Consider the following 17,807-nt stretch of genomic DNA (forward strand, 5'->3'; position numbering starts at 1 on the left):
GAAAAGAATTAAAATAAGTCAAAATAAGAATATTTGGGAAGCATGCTCATGTGAAATCAAAATAATTGAATTACCATGTGCAATAAAAAAAAAGAAAAAGAAAGAAGATTTTATTTTTCAGTATTTGAATAAAGGGGACACAAAAAGAATTCCCCAATTGTGAAATAAAGCAATGCACATGGGATAAAAATAAACATTGCGATATGAGCATGTAACATCAAAAGTGAGAAAATATGGAAAATAGGTAAAGAAGCTTTGATTTAGAAAGTATGTATGTTAGGTGAGATCTTAGTCTAATTAAGGATTCACTTATTAGCTCACTCAGCCTTATACATATACCCTTACCTTTACCTTGGCCCCATTACAACCTTACTTAAAGACCTCATGATTTTTGGTATGACTATATTCTATGATTGTTGATTGGTTAGATGAAGAACAAAGTTATAGAAAGTAAGAATAAAAAAGAAGAATAGAGTGATTAACCCAATAAACACTGAGTGATTAGAGAGTAAACACAAAATCCAGTGAGGGTTCAATAGCTCATTAACATTTATCTCTGTTTAAATTATTAATTGTCTTGCAAAGTTTATAAAATGCTTTTCTCTCCCATTTCAATTGTAAAGGCACTTTATCACTATCTAAGGTTTGGCTATATATATACATGACTCCTTGAGAATGTGAATTAGTTTAACTACATGCAAGCTTTATATACAAGTGAATAAAAATTAGAATTGCATGATGCATCATTCATTTAGGTAGTTGCATTTAGATTAGATTGCATTACATGACATTCCATCACTTTAACCTTACGTTTCACCTTGGATTTACCATGAGGACATGCTATTGTTTAAGTGTGGGGAGGTTGATAAACCCATATTTTATGATATATTTTGGGCTTAGTTTGAGTGATTTATTTAATCCTTCACCCACTTATTCATATTAATTGCATAGTTTTACTTTCCCTTCCTCATTATGGGATGTATGTGAAAAACATGTCTCCTATGCTTTAAAACTAATTATTTTAATTACCTTTAATTCCATTCGATGCCGTGACTAGTGTTTTGAGTAGTTTCAGATCTTCTAAGGTAGGAATGACTTAAAGGATGGAAAGAAAACATACAAAAATGGAAGGAAAGCACAAAATGGAGTTTCTAAAGAAACTGGCATCCATGCGATCGCATGGGCGACGCGGATGCATGCCAAGCGCGAATCAACAGCGACGCTGCTGCATGACTGACGCGACCGCGCGCCTTAAGCAAAACACATATGACGCGGTCGCATGACTGACGCGACCGCGTGACAAGAAAAGCTCCGAATGACGCGGACGCGTGACAGAGGCCATGCACCGGAAATTGCAGAAAATGCTCCCAGCGATTTCTGAAGCCCTTTTTACCCCAAATCCAAGTCCAGAAGGCATAGACCAGAGGTTATGAAGTGAGGGAATTCATCCATTCATAGAGAGACGACTTTAGTTTAGTTTTCATGAGTTAGATTTAGTTTGGAGAGAGGTTCTCTCCTCTCTCTTAGGATTAGGATTTAGGATTTCTCTTAATTCGGGAGTAACTCTCGATCCCAGGTTTAATGTTCCTTTACTTCAAGCTTCTCTTTTACTTTTATTCACTACTTTAGTTGATTATTTACTTTTGTAATTTAATTTATGAATTCTTCCATGTTGCAGATTATTATTTTGGATTAATGTTATTTGAGGTATTTCAGTTAATATTGCTTTCTTTTATTTATTAGTTACAATTATCCCCAATCTGAAGACATTCTTATTCCAGTAGATTTACTTTTCTCCTTTTGGTTTTGGTTAAGAAATCAGTAACTCAGAAGTTATCAAACTCAAACATGCTTGATAATTGTTATCTTTGTTAATTGAATTGAGCTTCAAGAATCCCAATCTTTTCTTAGAAAATAAAATAGGATCCGAAGATCAATCCAATTAATCCCTTGACCTTCCTTTATCTTAGTAAAGGTTAACAAAGCGGAATTAAGATTCATTTCTCATCATCATTGATAAGGATAGCCAGGATAGGACCTCTAGTTTCTCATACCTTGCCAAAAGTTTATTTACAGTCATTTATTTATTTTACTTGCCATTTAAATTGCTTGTTCTTCATTTACTTTATTCGCTAATTAAACTATTCACTCCTCATTCTCAAAACCCCAATTTACAATATCCATAACCAATAATAAGAACATACTTCCCTGCAGTTCCTTGAGAAGATGACCCGAGGTTTGAATACTTCGGTTATCAATTTATTTAGGGGTTTGTTACTTGCGACAACCAAAACTTTTGTATGAAAGGACTTTTGAAGTTTTAGAAACTATACTTGCAACGAGGATTTATCTGCAAATTTCTAGACCACGCAAAAGTTCTCTCATCACTCCCACCTAGCACTTTTGATTAAAGTCCTTAAGTTGGATATTTAATGAGCTCCTTGTTATGGTGGCTTGTGCTTGAACTCATCCAGAAATCTCCACCAACATTTGCAATTCCAATAGCCTCTGATGTCCCAAAATAGGCACGTAAAGCCTTCGAGCAAGTTAAAGTAGGTGTTTAGGCTCCAGGAGTGTTAATTATCAGAATGAATTCCAAGATCCCAAACCTTGCTTTTGTACCCGTCTTTGCTTTTATCTACATTATTCCATCCGGGCGGTATGCAATCCGAAATCTCACTGAAGCATCCAAACAGCTTCCTAGACCTATACAATTGAGCTCTATACCAATCCTTGCACTTCCATTTGGAGCGTGGAACTGTATTGAACCTTGGATACCAACTTCTATTACTAACCATCTTCCTCTTACTCTTAAAGCCACAAAGAGCTCTAAGCTGGCCATCGGTTTCAAGCAAACCATATTCAAGTGGAAAGGTAAAGATAAAGGCTAAGGATTTTACCCACTTAAAGTTTGTATTGGGTGGTAATGGCCTTGGGAGAGGTATTTCCAGTGGTTTTTCAAGCTCCACTCCCTTGTAGTTTTCTGTGAATTCTTCCACTTCCTTACAAACCTCTTCAACTGCAACTACGTCTTAATCAAAGTCTTCGATTTCTTCCTCATCACTCAAATCATAAGTTGGAGGTTGAGAAAAGTCTACCTCCACATCATCTTCGTACTCACTTGAAGAAGATTCTTCAATCTCAAAGAATTCAATTGCAGATGCAAGTTCATCATTAGGAGAGCTTGGTTCACGATAATCATTACCAAGGAAACTTGCTTCTTGATCTGTTCCATCCAGTTCTTCATAAGGTACATGCTTTGGGGGTTGTGCACTATCCTCCTTAGCATCAATTGCAGATTTCTTGGCGGAATTCTCTACGACTCTTGATTCCCATGGAGGTTCAGCGTCTCATAAGTCTTCAACTAATTCTTCTTCTTTGATGATCTCGGCTTCCTTCACTTGTTCCAATACAAAGTCATGCTCCTTACTATCCACCAGAGCTTTTATTGTCTCCTTGTACTTGGGGCCAATCGATTTATCGCTTACTCCAATTGATGAAGAGTTGTAAGAAATTGATCTACTGTTTCATTAAGACGATCCTGTGATTCTTGGGTCGATGGATATGGACATGGTGGATATGGAAGTGGTGGTTCTTGGGGGGTAATTGGATTGGAATTGGGGTGGGTAAGAGTTAGGGTCATATGGAGGTGAATGGTTGTAGGTGGCTTGTGAGTATGGTGGTTCAAAGCTATGTTGAGGAGGTGGTTCATAGGCATATGATGGGGCTTGTTGGTAACTACAAGGTGGTCCACCATATCTATCATCTTGGTACGCACCTCAGAATGGCTCTTGACCATAGTAGTTTGGTGGGGGTTAGTTGTCACGAAAAGGTCCACCATAACTATTGTCCTGGCATGCATCGTAGAATGGTCGTGTCCATGGTACTTTGGAAAGTGTTATTGTCAAAAGGGTTGATCAGATCCTCGTGGCTCCTTCCATCTTTGATTGTTTTGACCTTGATGCATGTTCCTGTTATAACTTCCATTCCTTACAACAACATTGGAACCAAACTTAAAGCCAAAGGGGTGAGAACTCATAGTAGCTAATAAAAATTAAAAAACAAAAACAAAAAAAATAAACAAGCAAAAGAAAATATTTATAATAACCAATAATAACGCACACAATTGCAACTCCCCGGCAACGGTGCCATTTTTGAACGAACAGAACTCTCGTGCGGTCTGGAATTTTCACAATTAAGTTCTCGTTGCAAGTATAGCTTCTAGACTAACAAGAAATCCTTTTGTGCAAAAGTTTTGGTTGTCACAAGTAGCAAAATCCAACAAAATTTATAACCGAAGTATTTAAACCTCAGGTCATCTCTCAAGGAATTGCAGGGAGGTATGATTTATTATTGGTTATGGAAAAGTATCTTTTTGGGTTTTTGAAATAGGGAACAAGGAAATAAATTGGCAAGAAAGTAAATTAATTATCATGAAAACCATTGCAAGGTATGAGAACTGAAAATCCCATCCTAGTTATCCTTATCAAGTTTGATGAGAATTGTTTGTTGCTCCCACTTAGTTAACCTTTACTAAATAAAGGAAAGTCAAGTGGACTAATCAATTTGATTCCTCAAGTCCTAGTCAACTCCTATGGAAAGACTAGCTTTAGAGGGATCCAAATCAATTAGCAAATTCCAATTTTCAATCAACAACTGAGTTTGATAACTCAAGTGTCACCAATTACTTAACTAAAGAAAAAGGAGAAAAAATCTAAATTAAATTAAAAGCATCAATAACATGAAATGAAGAAAGCAATCATAAATCTGAAATACCTCGAATTATATTAAATAGAAAATCAAATTAAACATAGGAATCCATAAACCAATATTGAGAAAATAAACAAACTCAAATAATAAAATAAATAAAAGTAGAAGATAACATAAATTAAAGGAACATTGAACATGGAATTGAGAAGGAATGAACCATAAACTAAGAGAAATCCTAAATCCTAAAACCTAAGAGAGAGGAGAGAGCCTTCCACTTTAGAAAACTACACCTGAAACCTAAATTTGTCCCTTGTGAATGAATGATTGATGAATGATATGATTCTCTCATTCTCCAGCCTCTATTATGTGTTTTTGGGCTTGGATTTGGGCCGAAAAAGGACCCAGAAATTGCTGGGGGTGAATTCTGTAACTTTCTGCACGTGGCGTCTATCACGCGTACGCGTAGGTCATGCGTGCGTGTCATTTGAAAATTTTCCTTGTCACGCGTACGCGTCGCTTGTGCTTTGCGCTAGGCATGCGTCCGCGTCGTCCATGCACGCACGTCGCTGTCATTTCCTTCAAAACTTCATTTTGCACATTCCTTCCACTTTTGCATGTTTCCTTTCTGTCCTCTAAGCCATTCCTGCCCTATAAAGCATGAGAATACTCAACGCACAGATCACGGCATCGAATGGTAATAAAGGATAAATAAAATTAACAATTTTAAGGCATAAGAAACATGTTTTCACACATATCATAGAATAAGGAATGAATTGTAAAACCATGCAAATTATATGAATAAGTGGGTGAAAAATTGATAAAAACCACTCAATTGAGCACAAGATAAATTATAAAATAGTGGTTTATCATAAAGATTTAAAAATATTAAGAAAGATAGGATTTAAAGTTTAAAGATTTTGAAAATCAAATTTAAAAGATAGTAAAGATTTAGAAAGATACGAATTTAAAATTTAAAGATTTTGACAAAGATAAGATTTAAATTTGAATTTTGAAAAAGATTTGAAAAGATAAGATTGAAATTTGAATTTTGAAAAAGATTTGATTTTGAAAATTTAAATTTGAATTAGGATAAGATAAAATTTTGAAAATTGAATTTTAAAATTTGAATTTAAAATAAGATAAGATAGAGAATTGAAAAAGATTTTATTTTTGAAAAGATTTTATTTTAAAATTTAAAAGAAAGATAAGATTTTTTTTTGAGATTTTAAGAAAGATAAAAAGATAAGATAAATATTTTGAAAAAGATTTGATTTTTAAAATTTTAAAAGCAAGATAAGATAAGATAGAATCACAATTAAAGGAAAAGATTTGAAAATCTAACAAGAAAGCTTAAAATTTGAAATTTTTTAATTTTTGAAATTTGAAAAATTAAAAAGACAAACACTAAAAGACACCAAACTTAAAAATTTTTGAAATTGAAGGCTATAAATTTCGAAAATTTTGGAGTAAAAACACGAAAAGACACCAAACTTAAAAATTTTAAGATCAAACCAAGAAAAATAACAAGAACAATTCGAATACAAGGAGGAACACTCAAGAACACTTTTCAAAAATTTAAGAAAAGAAAAACACAAAGTGACACCAAACTTAAAAATTTTAAGATCTAATGACACTAATTTTTGAAAATTAGAGGAGAAACAACTAAAAGACACCAAACTCAATTTTTAAAATCAACCAAGAAAATTCACTAAGAACAATTCGAATATGAAGAAGGGAAAATAAGAACACCTTCAAAAATTTAAAGAAAAAGATAAAAACAGAGGGGACAACAAACTTAAAAATTGATACAAGACTAAAAAAAAAGACAAAGATTACTAAAGAAAAGAACAGATTTTGAAAAAGAAAACAAAAAATAGGTAAGACTCAAAGAAAGAAAATCAAAATGAAAGACATAGCCAAGAACAGAAAAGGTTTTAAGAAAATTTTTGAAAAGAAAACAAAAGACACAAACAAAAGAGCAAATAAACCATAAAGAATACCTAATTTAAGAAACAAGATAATCCGTTAGTTTGTTCAAACCAAACAATACCCGGCAACGGCACCAAAAACTTGGTGCGCGGAATTTAACTTCGCACAACTGAACCAGCAAGTGCACCGGGTCGTCCAAGTAATACTTGAGGTGAGTCAGGGTCGATCCCACGAGGATTGTCAGCTTGGATCAAACAGTGGTTATCTTGTAAATCTTAGTTAGGTGGATAGAAAAGTTGTTTAGTTGTTTAAGCACATAAAAGTAAAATAAAGATAACGTTACTCGGTGGTTGTGAATTTAATGATAAGAAGATGGTTAAGGCCACGGAGATGTTTTGTTCTTCTGGATCAATCATTTCTTACTGTCTACTCCAACTGTGAATGATTTCTTCTATAGCAGGCTATATGTGATCAACACCGGTTGAGAGGCCGCCAATCTTCCTCTAGGCTGAACACCAGGTTTAGTGCACATCCAGTATGAATGAGGGTGAAGCTCCTACAGTTCATCCCCTTGGTGATCCTACTCAAAACGCCACAGACAAGGTCGAATCTTCCGGATCAGAGAATGCTACTCCTTGGTTCTAACCTTTACCACAAAGACCCTAATCTCCCAATACCTTGGCTGAACTGATGTCTTGAGAAGTCCCCAAAAATGTCGTGGATTAGCCGTCTTAGAGACGTATCCTCAAGCTAGTAGTTCAGTAATATCCGATGCAGGACGCTCACTGAACCCATGTAGAATAGAGATAAATTGTGATGGTTCAACTCATTCATAAGGTTGATGAACGAAGATACATCTTAAGAGAGAATCAAACATGAATTAAAATAGAACAGTAGTACTTTTATTAATCCATAAAACTCAGCATAGCTCCTAACCTTAACCTAGGAGGTTAGTGACTCATACTGTACAAAAGTAGTAAAGCATTCGAATAGGGGAGGAAGAAGATCCTAAACATGGGTGATCTTCTCCTATATATACTAGTCTAATGACTAAGGATTACAAAAATAAGATAAACTAAGTTGATAGTGCGAAAATCCATTTCTGAGGCCCACTTGGTAAGTGTTTGTGCTGAGCTTAAGTGTTTCCCACGTGATAATGTCCCTTGGGGGCGTTGAACGCTGGCTAGGGACCCCGTTTTGGGCATTGAACTCCATTTGCTCCCTTCTGGGCGCTGGACGCCAGGACTGGGGCTGGTGGCTGGCATTGAATGCCAGTTTTGGTCCTTCATTTTCGGAACAAAATATGGACTATTCTTTATTTCTGGAAAGCCCTGGATGTTAGCCTTCCACAGCCGTTGAGAGCGCGCAATTTGGACTTCTATAGCTCCAGAAAAGGTCCTTCGAGTGCAAGGAGGTCAGATCCTGACAGTATCTATAGTCTTTTCTCTGCTTCTGAATCAGACTTCTACTCAAGCTCCTCAATTTCAGCTAGAAAAATATTTGAAATCACCATAAAACACACAAACTCAGTAAAATCCAAAAATGTGAATTTTGCTCTATAACCTATGAAAACATAATAAAACTTAAACAAAACATACTAAAAACTATACGAAAATAATGCCAAAAAGCGTATAAAATATCCGCTCATCATTAGGGTCACTCAAAACCCATACTTGGTTGGAGAAGGGGAGAAGATTATGTCGTTACATGTGGAGGACATGCGAGAAGGTTTAGAAACATGCTTAAAAAACCTAGTTGGAAGACTAATGGCGGATAGAGGATTTAGTGGAGGTACAATGGAATGAGCCTTTTTTGCGATTTGGAATCATCCTGAGGGATTCAAAATGAAAATGGACGGTGAGGATATCTTCCAATTTTTCTTTGCTAATGAAGCAGATGTCATAAGGGTGGAGAAACGTTCACCATAGCTGTTTAAACAGTATATGATCCATTTGAGAAGATGGAAACCGAAATGTGAGTGGAAGAGGAGGATTTTACAAGAATTCCAATATGGATACAATTGTGGGATATGCCAAAATTTTGTAAAACTAAGACTGCATCCCGGAGGATCAATCAGAGATTAGGAGAGGTGATAAAGGATGGGGTATTTTCTATAAAGAGTAAAGAGGAAAGAATTATGAAAATAAGGGTGGATTTGGACGTGACAAAAATACTGTGACAAACAATAAAAGTGGCTAGCCTAGAAAATGCATTGTTCGAGATTCAGTTAAAGTATGAGAAACTGGGATTATATTGTAGATTCTATGGATACATTAGACATGAAGCAAGGAATTGTAGTGCCTACTTGAAGAAATCTGCCAACCAGCAGGAGGTGGAGGAGAGATGGAGTAAGGAGCTGAAAGCAAATCAACTTGGATGGAAAGTGGAAGAACAGAAAGAAAATGCAAACGCCAACCTTCACAAAAAGGAGACCGAATTTACTCACTCATATCCTAGACCTACACCCGTAAGTATTTTAAAAAAAATTCTAATTTCTCTGTCAAAGACTCAATCTTTGACCAAACCAATCATAAATCCACAACACTAAATCAAAAATAAAAAAACAAATCATCTCAGCTTCCAACCCAGCAAGCACTAGTAGATAATACCTCAAAAAATCATATTAGTAACTATAAACCAATAGCCCCAGTATAAGCCCAAATTACTCTCCACGACCATCATCATACCCCTAAACATCTTACACATATACTATTACTAATCAAACTATCAATCATAATAAACCAACCCCCAACACAACCCAAAATTATCTTACATTACCTTACCAAAACCTACTAAACTACTCTCCTCATATCTCCACCAACCGGTTCATAGCTCCTAGAGTAGCAAACAATCAGGTGTCAGGAGGAATGGAAGTGCTGATCTGGCAGCTTGGTGGAAAGTGTTAAAACAGGTAACAAAAAACAAAAAATTAAACACTTGGCAAGGAAGAAGGAGGTGAGGGAGAATATAAGCCAATTACTTGAAGCTAAAAAGAGTGCGGATCCCTAAGAAGATGAGGGTGTACAAGAAGTTTTAATGTATTCTACTAAAACTTTCAGCTGAAGGGCTTTGATAAATGAAAATTATTGCTTGGTTTGGAATCGATCAAAGACAAGAATCAATTCGTTGGTAGCATAGTCCAAACCAACAATGAATTCTCACAATCAAATATTAAATGTCACAATACAAAATATAAACCGAGAGTATTTAGCTCCCGGGTCATCTTCCCTAGGAGTTGCAATGAAATGTCATATGATTGGCTATGAGAGAGAGCATGGAGATTTGGGAATAAAAGCAAGAGAGCAAGAAATGTAAATAGCAAGAAAGTAAATGAACATGCAAGGAATGTAAATGGCAACTCTTGGCAAGAATTGGGTAATCTAGGTTTCCTATCCTAGTTGCGGACCACAAACATGGCAATTGTATGGAATCAATCCAAATTAGTCAATCCTCCTTGAGAATTAGTCAAAAAGCCACAATTGATCTCAATCTATAAGTCCTAGTCAACTCACTAATTAACTTAGTGAAAGACTAGCATTAATGGAAACCAAACCAATTAAGGGAAACCAAATCAACTAACTACTCTAATGTATCAATTAAGAATGGACATCAATAACTCAAGGAACACCAAAGTTAACAATTTCAAGCCAAGAGTGAGGAAAAACTATGTAAAAACTAAGCCAAGTATTTTATCAAACACTTGGTGTGTATGAGAATAAAATAATATTAAAATATAATAAAATAAATGCTAAAATACCAAAAGCAAGAAAATGACAATAACAACTAAAGAAAGCAATAAATGACATGGAAACATAAATTTGAATTAATTGGAATTAAAGTAACAAAGAGTATCCAAATGCATAAAAATGACAAAATAAAGGAAATAATAAGAGAAATGAAGAAGAACAAGATAGAGGAACATAGAAACATAAATGAAACTACACTAGAATAAGAATTAAAAGCAGAAATTAAAAGAAAATTAACTAATAAAACCCTAATTCTAGAGAGAGAGGGGGAGCTTCTCTCTCTAGAAACTAAGAGAAAACATAATAGAAACTAAACCTAATTGCCCCCTTCATTCCTCTTCACTTTGGCCTTAAATAGCTTCAGAAAATGAGTTGGATTGGATTTTGGAGGCCCAAAATTTACCCCCAGTGATTTGCATTAAGGAGCTCACGTGCAGGGACCTGTGCAGCCGCACAGACGCGTGCGTCCGCACACATGCTGAAAATTGATCTATGCAGACGCACAAGTACCTGTGCGTATGCATAGGTAATCTTATATCCATTATAACAAATTATATACCAAATTGAAGCCCCGGACGTTAGCTTTTCAATGCCGCTGGAACCGCCTCATTTGGACCTCTGTAGCTCAAGTTATGACCAATTTAGTACAGAGAGTTCAGGGTTGGCAGCTTTCCAAATCTTATTTCCTTCATGATTTCTCCCCTTTTGGATGCTCTTTCTTCACTTCTTCAACCCATACTTGCCATGAAAACCTAAAATCACTTAACAAATACATCAAGGCACCACATGCGATTAAAGTGAATTAAAATTGACTAAATTAAGCACAAAAGAGCATGTTTTCACTCTCAAGCATAATTTAGGAAGAAATCTCAAAAGCATGCTATTTAGATGAATAAATGTGGGTTTATGTGATGAAATCCACTCAAATCAAACCAAAATATATCATAAAATATGGATTCATCAGGCTTTAAGGTGCCATCTCATAAGAAGGACCCCGAATGCCATAAAGATGTTAGCGTAAAACTCCCGGGGTTTGGGAAAACCTCTGGTGGTTCATAACATCAAAAGGATCAAAGGTTCCCATTCTCCAGAGGTCTTGTTTCTCTGTGAAATGAAGTAACAATCCTCTTATATGAAAAGACAGTTACATGAATTTGGGTATGAGGACTGGTTCTTGGTAGATTAGGTGGGTACAGCGGATGGATTGGCGTTAGCTTGGAAGGAATGAGTGAAGGTGGAAGTGATGAAGGGGGAAGAATTTTATATTGTCTTTTCGTGGAAGGATCTAGAGAAACAATTAACATGGAAGGTACTTTCAGTGCATTGACATAGTTCAGATCAGATTCAAAATATGAGGTACTACTCAATCTCTTAGAAACACTGGATGAAAGATATATAATTATTGGAGATTTTAACGCTATCTTCTCTAACCAGGAGAAACAAGGGGGAAGGGACAAAACACCACAATCAATCCAATCTTTTTGTGCGTTTCTTAATAGAGGGCACTTAATGGATATGGGATACATTGCTGATAGTTTTACATGGTGAAACAGGGATGAGCGGACTATTAGGGAGCAACTAGATAGATGGCTCATCTCAACAAAACCACATGAGGAATACCTTTCGGCCTCAATGTTTAACTTGGATGATAGGGGATCAGACCACAAACCTCTATTACTATGCACTGATCTGAATGTAACTAAAGGAAAATGATGATTCAGATTTCAGGATAAGTGGTGTGGCGTGGAGGAAGTTGATTATAGTAAAGGAGAGTTAGTTGATCTCAGTATCCAGTTCGCCTATGTTTTAGCTTTACCAGAACCTAAAAAGATGTAGGCACGAATAGTGAAATGACAATTAACAGGTAGGAGCAACTCTAAGAAGACAATTTGTGAGCTAGAATCTAAATTAACAGTTCACAATTTGATCCGGTTACAGCTGATAAAGATGTCATCATACAGATGGAAGATGAGCTAGCTGGTTTCTATGTTCTAGAAGAGCGTTATTTGAAAGAAAAATCTCGGATTAACTGGTTGAAATGAGAGGATCAGTATACCAGATTTTTTCATACCAAAAGCCATGCTCAGAATAGGAGAAACAAGATTTGGAAACTAGAGGATAAGGAGGGTAATTGGTGCAACACCCCAGAAGATATTGCTACGAGGGCCTAGAGATTCTTTGAGGAGTTATTTTGCAGCAGCAAACCTAAAGACCCATCTAGGTTCCTAGATGACTTGAGACCGAAATTGAATTTGAACATAACCAAAAACCTCATCAAACCCGTATCGAGGGAAGATATCAAGAGGTCAGTGTTTTCTATTAATGCAGAGGCATTTATAGAAAAAGATGATTTCACAGCAAAATTTTATCAATTTTACTGGAATTATATTAAAAAAGATGTCATTAGAACTGTGAAGAGTTTTTTCTGGAGGAGTAGTATCCTAAAAGACTTTAATCATACACAGATCTGTCTGGTTCCTAAAGTGCCTAATGTCACCTCAATGCACCATATTTGGCCTATTAGTCTCAGTATAGTATTTTACAAAATTATTTCAAAGATATTAGTTCATCGCTTACAACCATTTATGGATTTATTGATTAGTGAGAATCAAAGCGTATTTATTTGTGGTAGAAGTGACAATATTCTTATTTCTCATGAATGCATGCATTTTCTTAAGAATAAATCCTATGGGGGAAGTTATATGGCCCTAAAGGTGGACATGAGTAAGGCATATGAAAGGGTAGAACGGAACTTTATTTGGTTCATGATGACCAAATTCAGGTTTTATAAAGTGGATTAATTGGATGAAGGCTTGTTTATCTACTCTATCTTATTCTATTATTGTGGATGGAACACCAACTTATTTTTTCAAACCAAGCAGGGGATTTATCTTTTTCTCATTTGTGCATAGGATTTATCTTTTTTGCACCACAAGAAAGAACAAATAACCTTTTTCAGGGACTTTGGCTGAATAGTAGATGTCCACCTATTAACACCTTTTTGCAGATGATTTACTATTATTCTGTAAAGCCTCACATCACAATTGCTGTAATTTGACTCAGATGCTACAATAATATGGCAGTATTAATGGAAACAGAATGCTAATGCAGTTTTGGAGATGATAACAGGGAAGTGAATGAAAAATGCATTTCATTAGCTGAGATACTATGACAAGAAAAAGAAAAAAGGGGGAGGGGAGGAATGGAATTCAAAGACCTCAAAGCCTTTAACCTGACCATGTTGCCCAAGCAAGGTTGGAAGTAAATGACAAAGCCTAATTTTCTATTCTATCATATTTTCAAACATAAGTATTTCAGATATTCTTTATTTTTAGAGGCAGGACATAGAGTTCGCCCTTCATGGGCATGGCAGAGCCTTCTCGAAGGATGGTTGATCTTGAAAGAAGGTGTTAGGTAGCAAATTACAATAAACAATTTGGTCAAGATACGAAAAGACCCTTGGGTAGGAGTTCATCCACCTTTTAAAATTTCAATAAATGACCATTGAGATAAATCACTTATCTAGGTGCGCCAGTTGATTACTGAAATAGGAGAATGAAATCAAGAGCTTATCCAAAGGGTTTTTTCATCTGAAATAGCCTAGCAAAATGTATAATCAGGAGAATACACTGTGGAATCTGGGTATATCACTGCTTATTAGTTCTTTCATAAACCAACAAAAACTCTGCATTCAAGATCCTCGATGTCAGAAATCTGGAATAGCATTTGGAAATTGTAAGCTCAACTAAAGGTAATGGTGGGGATCTGGAAATGTCTCCGAAAATAACTCTGCACACCACAGTATTTTGCTGGAAAGTAGTGGGGATCTGCAATACTTCACCGGTCGCAAGATTTATCCCTTGTGACCCAGAACTGAAAGCGTAGGAATGGTGGCAGCAGTTAGTGATATCAGAATGGAAGCAATTGGGAGGAAAAAAATAGAATAATGCACATCACCTACCCTGCTTTGGCAGATCTAGTTGGCAAGAAACTCTTGGGTGCAACGAGAGTCTAGGAAAATTTTGTCCCAGGCGACGAAGAGGATGGAAGAGTTCCGGAGACACGACTCCCATCAGACCCAATCCCAACGACATGCAATGTCTTCTTTTTCTATTTCAAATTTTTGTCTTCTTCTTTTAAAATTTTTCTATCATTATTAATTGTTCATGATTGAAAAATTCTTCCTTCTTTTTCGTGTTATTGTAATATAGAAACACTTTAGACCAATGTTCTGAAAATTGGACCGGACCAGTCGGTTCAACCGGGTTAACCAGACACCGGTAACTTAGTCGGTCCGGTCTACTTGTAAAACTGCCCTGTAAAAAACCAATGAACCGGACAAACCAGCCGGGTTTTAGTAGGCACCGATTCTCCTCCCCAAATAACGAAACGACGTCGTTTGGCGCTGAAAAAAAGCATGAAGTGAAGTGAAGTCTGAACTCTGAATGCATTGCAGCCACTTTCCAGTTTCCAACCCTAATCTGCAATTGACGTGGCGAAAATTGGCGAGTTAAGAAATTATTAGAAGAGATACGTTGCAAGTACAGTTCTTAACCAACCAGAAATCTGCTTATCAATTTAGAAGGGTTGTCACAAAATTTAAATTAAAATACTGGGAGTATGAGTCCCAGGTCGTCTCCTAACGAGTTGCAGAAAGGTGTGCTATTTTATTAATCAGATATTTTCAAAAAAATGGTTTGAGTTGAATAACAGGAAATTAAATTAGAGAATTTGTGTAATTTTAAATAAAAGCCTTGACTGAGAGTAGATTAGTCGGAAGCCCTATTCTTGTTGGAGTACTCTCAAGATTAATTGATAATTGAGGGTCGTTCTGTTTAGTTATCCCTTACTAGGTAAGGGAAAGTCAAGCAAGTTGGAAAGCTATTTCTATTCACAAGTTCCAATCCGCTCAATTGAAAAAGATTGGTGTTAGTGACTAGAGGGCAATCCAACAATAAACCCAATTGCAATTTTTCTTTTAAGCATTCCAACTCAAGGTCTTCCCTTCAATCAACTCCCATCCAAGTTATGGAACTACTCGCTCATTGTAAAAATAGAATTCATAACATAGGAAAGGGAAATATAGAAAGACATGATAAATAATAGTCAAAGGGATCAATTAAAAATAAAAACAGTTCTTGTATCAATAAATTCTAAAAATAATCCAATAATATTTTTGAGTAAACAAAGGACATGGAAGAGTAAGAGACAGGTAAAGAAAACAAACTAGAATGACGAAGTCTCGCTGAGGTAATAACTCTTCTCAATATCCCAATGCGAAAAGTAAAAAATAAATCCTAAGAACTATGAATGTGCAGAGAGAAAATCCTAGGGGAGGAGTAAAACTAGATCTAAAACTGAGAATTGTCTGTAATGAATTGTTCTCCTTCGTTTTTTCTTGTTCTTTGGCTCTAGTTTGCTTTTCTGGGCTGAAAATTGGGTCAAAACAAGGCCCAAAATTGCCCCCAGCGAATTCTGCAAATTCTGCAAATCACGCATGTCACGCGATCGCGTCATTCATGCGCACGCGTCATTCGGCGTTTTGCCTTGCCACGCGTGCGCATCGTCCACGTCTCCGCGTCATTTGTGCAGTTCCAATCCGGGCGGTCGCGTGAGCCATGCGTCCGCGTCACTGCGATTTCCTCTATGTCGTGCGGTCACGTGAGCCATGCGTTCACGTCACTTCTCGCTGATCATCTCCTTAATTTCTTGTGTTCCTTCCATTTTTGCAAGCTTCTTTTCCAACCTCCAAGTCATTCATGCCCCATAAAGCCTGAAACACTTAACACATAGATCACAGCATCTAATGGAATGAAGGAGAATTAAAATACATAATTAAAAGTCTTTAGGAAGCAAATATTCAATCATGTAATAATTTAGGAAGGAAATATAAATGCATGCCAATCATATGAATAAATGGGTAAAGAATTGATAAAACCATACAATTAAGCACAATATAAACCATAAAATAGTGGTTTATCAACCTCCCCACACTTAAACATTAGCATGTCCTCATGCTTAGTTGAAGGAGATAAAATAAATGAGTAGGAACATGTAAAACTCATGTAATGCAATGCAACCTATATATATGAATGCAACTATATGATTCTTGTCTACTTGATCAAAAGTAAATAGGTTCTTCAAGACAATCACAAATCAAACTCCACTAATTCAATTCTTATACAGTAAGAACAGATAAAAATGCAAGAAGGTAGCTCATGAAAGCAGAGAACATAGAATTTTAAGTATTGAACCCTCACTGATGATGTATGTACACTCTAATCTCTCTAGTGTATAGGGCAATCACTCTATCCTTCTCTAATCATGCTTTCTAATTTTTTTGTTCTTCACCAAACTAATCAACAACAATTAATATATCAATGCAAACATCATGAGGTCTTTTCAAGGTTGTAATGCGGCCAAGGTAAGGGTAACGATATATATATGGCTAAGTAAGCTTATAAATTGAATCTTTAATTAACCCAAGCTTTAACCCAACATATATATATTCTATATAACTTAAAATTCACACCTAGCTACCCAAAATTTCTCTTTCACATTCCATACTCATGTATCAACTTTTTATTTTAATTTTATCATACATGCATTGATCTTTGAATTCTTAACTTAGCATTGGGGTAATTTTGTCCCCTTATTTATTTATTAATATTTTTGGATTTTTTTTCAACATAAAAATAAAAAATAAACATAGCTAATCAATGCACATAGATTTTTTTTATTCTTATAGTTTCACATGAGTTGGTACCCAAATTCCCATTATATTATCATGACACATTCCCTTATTATCTTTTGTTCCCACAATTTCCCATACTTAATTAACACACACAATTCTATCTTAAGCTAACCAAAGATTCAATTGGGGTATAAAATTGTTTTTCCGCTTAAGGCTAGTAATGTGGTAAAATACAGAACAAATGGGGTTTAAAGGCTCAAAGTGGTTAACAAAGGTAATTGAAAGGGTAGGCCTAATTTGGATAAGTGAGTTTAAACAAGTAATGGCCTCAATCATATGCAAACATATAAATATATTAAACATTGGACATATAGGATGAAACAAAATGTAGATTACAATCATATAGAAGTAAACACACAAGAATAAAATAATTATGGTTAAATAATGTAACCATGCATTTGGGCTCAAATCTCACAGGTTGTGTGTTCTTTAGCGCAAAAATCATGTTCCAAATACAACTTCAAGCAAATTTCAACATAAAAGTTTTGATTAAAATTAGTGAAATTTTGTTCTAAAGATAGGGTCTTAGAAGAAACTTATTGTCTTTTCAGTCAAGTAGAACATGCATGCAACTAATCTATTACTATGTAATTTATCCTATTCTACAAAAGAAAAACTAAATAAATATCCTAATATATTGGTGTTAGGGAAGAGAAATTACCTCTGAA

Source organism: Arachis ipaensis, chromosome B8, assembly GCF_059453495.1.
Source record: "Arachis ipaensis isolate K30076 ecotype BB chromosome B8, ASM5945349v1, whole genome shotgun sequence".
Taxonomy (NCBI): domain Eukaryota; kingdom Viridiplantae; phylum Streptophyta; class Magnoliopsida; order Fabales; family Fabaceae; genus Arachis; species Arachis ipaensis.